The following is a 6,449-nucleotide window of genomic DNA, read 5'->3' as shown; positions in this document are numbered from 1 at the left end:
TTTTTTTCTAGCGAGGTAACTGTGGGGGGCTCCTGGATGGGGGTTGGAGGAGGGCTGGTCACCAGAAAGACCAAACATGATTGGAAGCTCGGAACTTCCAGCACCCCCCAACTTCCTTCTGAGAGTGGGGAGGGGCTGGAGAATGAAATAGTCAATCATGCCTATATGAGGAAACCCCCATTAGAAAATCCCCAAACTCTGGGTTTCAGAGAGCTTTGGGGCTGGTGACCAAAGGGGGATGCTGGGAGGCTGACGCATCTGGAGAAAATGTGGGCACTCCACACCCCTCCCCCACACCTTGCCCCGGGCACTGCTTCATCTGACTGGTCACCAAATCCTTTGTAATATCCTTTGTGATAAACCTAAATCAGCATTCCCCTGGGTTTTGTGAGCAGTCCTAGCAAATTAGCAAACCCAAGGAGGGAACCCCTGATTTAGAACAAGTTGGTCAGAAGTACACATGACCACCTGGGATTGGCATCTGAAGGCAGGACAGTCTTGGACTGATCCCTTAACCCGTGTGGCCTGTGCTAACTCCACGTCAGTTAAACCCTGAGACTCCAACTGGTGGTAATCACCACCTGGAGAATGGCTTGTGTGGCAAAAGCCATGCATGTGGTGTTAGAAGTATTCTGAGAGTAAAAGAAAGTGGTTTTTCTTCGCTTTTTGCTTTATTGTGATAAATGACATCTAAGGTATTTTTTCTTTTACTCCTCAATCTACTAACAAGTCTACCAACAACTCCTCTTATCCTGAGAAAGACTTCTAACATGCACAGGAAGGAAGGAGGGAAAAAGGAAAAGAAATAAGAAGGAAGGAAGGGAGGGAAGGGGGAAGGACAGAGAAAGGACAGAATCTAGCCAGCCACATATACTTAAAACTACCACCTCTTAAATTCTAGTCAGTCTGTCCCTCATTTGCTGGTCTACAGCTAAGTATTACAAATTTTCACCCATACTGTGAAGATGTGCTTACTATATCCAGCTGAAACTGGCATCTATAAAGAAGGAAACCGACACCATCTGGTTATGAAGTTAAACACTCAACTCTAATGTTTCTAGAAGGCCTGCCAGAGCTGTGTAGGACCCCAATTTGAGGCCCGGCTTGCCTTTATGAAAATACTTCTCTCTTAGATGTAACTCAGATGGAGGGGTAGAGAACCACTTTTAGATGAAGGCCACAGTGTGAGTGAATTGACCATTGGGAAGAGAATTCCAGAAAGGCTTTAGAATTTTTTTTTTTTGAAAAGTTTTCAGTCTCTTGAAACTTTGTCTAGTTTGACATAATGTTTTCCTCTTCATTTAAACCCTTCTTTTTTCCAAAGGAAACTTAATTTAAACAATGTGCTATTGTAATTAAATAAAGGACTTAGCAGATACAAACACCAAAATTCTTGCTTGAAAGTAAAACTTTCCTGGCTTCCAGGACTGCCAGGGAATTTTTAAAAGAATAGTGGCAGCTTTCGAGCTAAAAGTTTTCACAGAGCCAGGGTGAGAAAGTGAACCAGGAATTTATTATCTGAAAACGTTGTATGGAGCTTGAGATATGAAACTCACCCTCCTTGTCCTCATAATCCTAACTTCATGTGTAGATTAGATAGCCACATTTCTAAGGGACCTCAGAGGTCTCAATATCTGTGGTGTAGCCACCACACAATGACAAATTTTCTGGGACCTTTGGCCATTTTAGTTTATCACCAGCAATGTTTCTTCCCAGCCACTGACAACCAAAATGATCAGTTGAGGGTTATTCTCCTGGGAAAATGCAAAGTTTTAAATAGAACCACAAGACTGAGTGAGGATGCTTGGAGATAACTGAAAAACAATGAAGACCATCTCAACAGCAAAGGACGGAATAACGGCCTGGGAGAAATCCAGAGAGATTACCCTCCAGTGCTTCAGGACATGCCTAATTATCTTCTGGATTCACGTAGCACTGCGTGAATAGGGAGTCATTTGCTATGTGCTGGACCAAGGGTAAAATGTCTACATTTGCATCTGCTTCCAATTATGCATAAGAACCTTATGGGTCAGCCTCAGACAAGGCCACTCCCCCAGACACCATCAACAGTGAGGCACACGGAGACTTGGAGAAAGAAAGGTGCTAAGACCATAAGGAGCTATGCTGAAAAACCAACCTAGTCCCCTTTCCTCCTCTTGATAACCATGTGGGTGGCTGGATGTCCTCTTTGCGATAAGGCCATGTCATTGCCCACCCCAACACAAGGCGCTGATATCATTTTATTTCCGCTCAACGCTAAAGATCTAGGAATTGATGAAAGCTCACTTGTAGGCAGAGGACAACTCCTCACTAATTGGGGCCAGAGAAGGTGTAGAAGTGCAGTCTCTTATCTGTGATATAAAAAGGAATATCCTGGGGCACCTGGGTGGCTTAGTCGGTCACGCGTCTGACTTTCGCTTAGGTCATGATCTCGCGGTTTGTGGGTTCGGGCCCCGCGTCGGGCTCTGTGCTGACTGCCAGCTCAGAGCCTGGAGCCTGTTTCAGTCTGTGACTCCCTCTCTCTCTGACCCTCCCCTGCTCACGCCGTCTCTCTCTCTCTCTCTCCTAGAAATAAATAAAACATTAAAAAAAAAAAAAAGGAATATCCCATTGGTATCTGGTGGCTTAATTGGTTATGTATTTGATTCTTGATTTTACCTCAGGTCGTGGTCTCACGGTGATGAGATTGAGCTCTGTGTCAGGCTCTGTGCTGACAGCATGGAGCCTACTTAGGATTCTCTTTCTCCCTCTCTGCCCCCTCCCCCACTCACATGCCTGTGCTCTCTCTTTCCCTCTCAAAATAAATAAATAAATAAACATTAAAAAAGAAAGTAATATCCTAGAAAGACCATTCAAGGTCATAGGCAAGAAAGTCAGGCAAGCAAAATTGTCTGTTGAGAGCAGGGCATGGAAGCCCCATGAGGGTAAACCGAACAATAGTTCCAAGGAGACAAAAAAGAAGTGGACAGACAACAGGAACTGGGTAAAATCTGAAAGCTAATTGTCAAAATATGGGTTTTAATGGGGGAAACAGGCTCATTTAAAAGGGCTGTAGTAGGGACAAAGATTCCCATATACTCAGTATACAACAAAAATTGATAACATGTATTAAGCATTTACTATGTGCCGACACTTTTATAAAATTTTAAAAACAGTGTAGTTAATGTACAGTGTTAAGTTAGCTTCAAGTGTATAAGTTAGTGATCCAGAGGGTATAATACTAAGCAAAATAAGTCAGTCAGAGAAAGACAAATACCATATGATCTCACTCATATGTGGAATTTAAGAAACAAAACAAATGAACAAAAGGAAAAAACCAGGCACTTTTCTTAGGGCTTTATGCATATTATCTCATTTCTTCCTCACAACACAGTTCTCTGAAGTAGGTACAGTAATCAGCATCCTCCTTTGTCATGTGATGAAATCAAGGCACAGAGAAGTTGAGTAATTTACTAAGTCATCCTATGAGCAAGTAGAAGAGCTGAGATTGAAACCCAGGCAGTCTGGCTCCACAGTCCATTGGCTTAATCAACAAGCTCGTGGGGTCTTGTGTCTACTTCTCAGCAAGAGTTTATGTCTTAGCAGCACTTACAGGATATCCTGAGACTCAGGCAACCCCTCAACCCTGAGGCAGGATCACTTTAAAGGTGGAGTAGCATCCAGTCTTGAAAGTAGAACTCCCCCTTTCTCTCCAGCATGGAGGACCCCAGAGCCCAAGAGATGAGCAATGCCCTGGAACAGGGTCCCCAGGAAATTTCCATCCTAAAAGAACAGGAAGCTGCAACCATAGGCAGAAATAGCCCTGTGTTTCTTCCTGGACCCTGCAGACCAGGATGTAATCTCCTCATATTTACAGTATTCAGTAAAATCCAGTTTTAGTGTCAGTATTCACTATTCACTTTCATCAGAAAGTCAACCAGAAGAGTTATTTAAGACATGAACTAAACGATAAGTGGAAAAGTTGAACATGAAGGTAAAGACATTATCATTAAGTGGCTAATAAGGAGAGTATTTTAAACATCGTAAATATTCACTTTGAACATCCCAAATATTTCCAGAACTTTATTCCAAGAAGAGTCTCAACTAGCAATAATCGCGCCTCGGATAAACCTCATTGTCTACGATACTGCCACTGCACAAAGCTTCCAAGAAGAGTCTCAATAAGGATGTTTCAAACTTTTAAAGGCTATGAAAAGTTTAGTGTGTTGTTTTCCATGTGCTTGGTTTTGAGCAGAGTTCGGGAATTGTCTGGCAAACCCAAAGTGAGCCCTCTTTTCCTTCAAAGAATGTTCTCGGGATCTGCCTTCATTTTGGATCTAAACTCTTGTGCTCCTTACCACACAACACCCACTTTGCAACCAAGTCTATACCGTGCCTCAACTGGGCACTGCTCTAAGGGTCAAGGATACAGAGGGGCATCACACAAACCCTCACATGTGTTGCTTGCATCCTAGTGGGCAAGGCCGACAGTAAACAAGAGAATGTTTGCAGGTTGTGATTAACAATGGGAGGGAAATACACAGGAGCATCTGATACCTAATAATAAAATAATAGAAGGAAAGGCACTTCTGGGGCTGATAGCCAAGGCTGGTGTCTCTGAGGGTGTGGCATTTCAAACAAAATTAAGAACGGGTTTTTTAAAAAATATAAACAAAACTGACAAAACTTTAGCTAGACTAAGAAAAAAGAAAGAGGATGTAAGTAAATATAATCAGAAATGAAAAGCAGACATTATAACTGATCCCACAGAAATACAAAGGACCATGAGGCTACTATGAACAATTGTACACCTACAAATTAGACAACCTAGAAGAAATGGAGGAATTTCTAGAACTATACAACCTACCAAGACTGAATTGGGATGAAATCTTTAAAAATCTGAATGAACCAATAATGAAGAAAGAGATTCAGTCATCAATAATCAAAAATCTCCCAATAAAGAAAAGCCCAGGACCAGATGGCTTCACTGGTGAAGTCTATCAAACATTTGAGAAAGAATTAAAACCAATCCATCTCAAAATCTCCCAAAAAATTATAGAGGAGGGGACACTCCCAAACTCATTTTATAGCACTATTCTAATACCAAAGCCAGATAAGAGCACCACAAGGAAAAAGAAACTTAATGCCAATATCCCTGATGAATATAGACACAAAACTTCTCAACAAAATATAAGCAAACTGAATTCAACAACACAGCTATAGTCATCAAAACAGTATAATAGCAGCATAAAAATAAACACATAAGTGGATGGAACAAGAGCCCAGGAATAAATCCTTTCATGAATAGTCAACTAATATTTGATAGGGAGCCAAGAATACTCAATGGGTAGTATACATTTGCAAGTTGCTGAGAGAGTGAATTTTAAATGTTCTCACCACAAAAAGAAATGGGAATTATGTGACCCGATGTAGGTGTTAGCTAGCCAGTTTCTAATATGTAAGTGCATCAGATCAACACGTTTTGCCCAAGAATTTTGTTCAGTTCACAGGATGCTATATGTCAACTACATCTCAATAAAGCTGGGGGTTGGGGGATGGAGACTTCATTGTAGAGAAGGTCCAAGGAGACCTAGAACTTGAGCTTTTCCTAGCACCTAAGATTTACAGCTTACTCATGACTATCCAAGTGTGAATCAACGTTTATGAATTTTGTATAAAGTTCTGCAACCCCATTGCTGCTCCCATTCTACACTTCCAACCTTATCTTTTCCAAATTTTTCTTTCCCTCAAATCCCCCATTTTGGTACAACTGGTGTATTTGGTACTCTCTAAATATGTTATGTCTATCCTTACTTCCTCCTCTCTCTCTTCCGTGTGTTCTTTCCACCAAGAGTGCTCTACTTTCTTTCTTTGCCCAAGGCCAGCTGATGCCATCTATTGCATGAAGCCTTCCCTAGCTACCTCTATCCACAACTGACCCGAGAATACCTACAAACCGCAGTGCTTGTATCACTCATGTGACGACTGGCATTTAGCACCTTGATTGTGAGCTAATTTTTCAGTATTTATATCTAGCCTCTTCAAATACATTATAGATAACTTAAGGTCCTTTGTGGGGTTTTCTGCATATACATTTGCTTATACCCAGCAAGAGGCCAGATGCCTCTATAGGCTCTTAGAGCATTGAGCCCACCATATTGCACTTGGCAATTTTCCTGACTTTCTCCTAAATAACTCCCACATCCAATCAAGCATCAAGTTCTGTTGTTTGGGGCTCTTTTATATCTCTTGTATCTATACACCTCTTACCATTATTCTCCCACACCTACCCTAGTTGAAACTACAAGCACTTTCCCCTTGAATTACTAGACTAACCTTCCAGCCAGTATTTCTGCCTCCATTACTCCCCTTGCAAGTCATTCAATATGCATGGCCAGAGTGACCTTTTTAGAGTGCATATCTGATTACGTCCCTTTGCTGAGGAAATCTGCTCCATACCTTCCCACTGC

General features: G+C 41.7%; 1 pseudogene; it reads right to left on the bottom strand.

Moving 5' to 3' along the window:
- Window positions 1-4,028: 4,028 nt before the first annotated feature.
- LOC144219570 (U4 spliceosomal RNA) lies at window positions 4,029-4,144 on the bottom strand (annotated as a pseudogene).
- Between the last annotated feature and the right edge of the window lie 2,305 nt (window positions 4,145-6,449).

The sequence above is a fragment of the Crocuta crocuta genome, unplaced genomic scaffold (genome assembly GCF_008692635.1).
Source record: "Crocuta crocuta isolate KB4526 unplaced genomic scaffold, BGI_CrCroc_1.0 scaffold99, whole genome shotgun sequence".
In the NCBI taxonomy this organism is placed as follows: Eukaryota; Metazoa; Chordata; class Mammalia; order Carnivora; family Hyaenidae; genus Crocuta; species Crocuta crocuta.
Note: the sequence above shows the minus strand (reverse complement) of the source record. Positions and strands in the feature narration are given on the sequence as shown.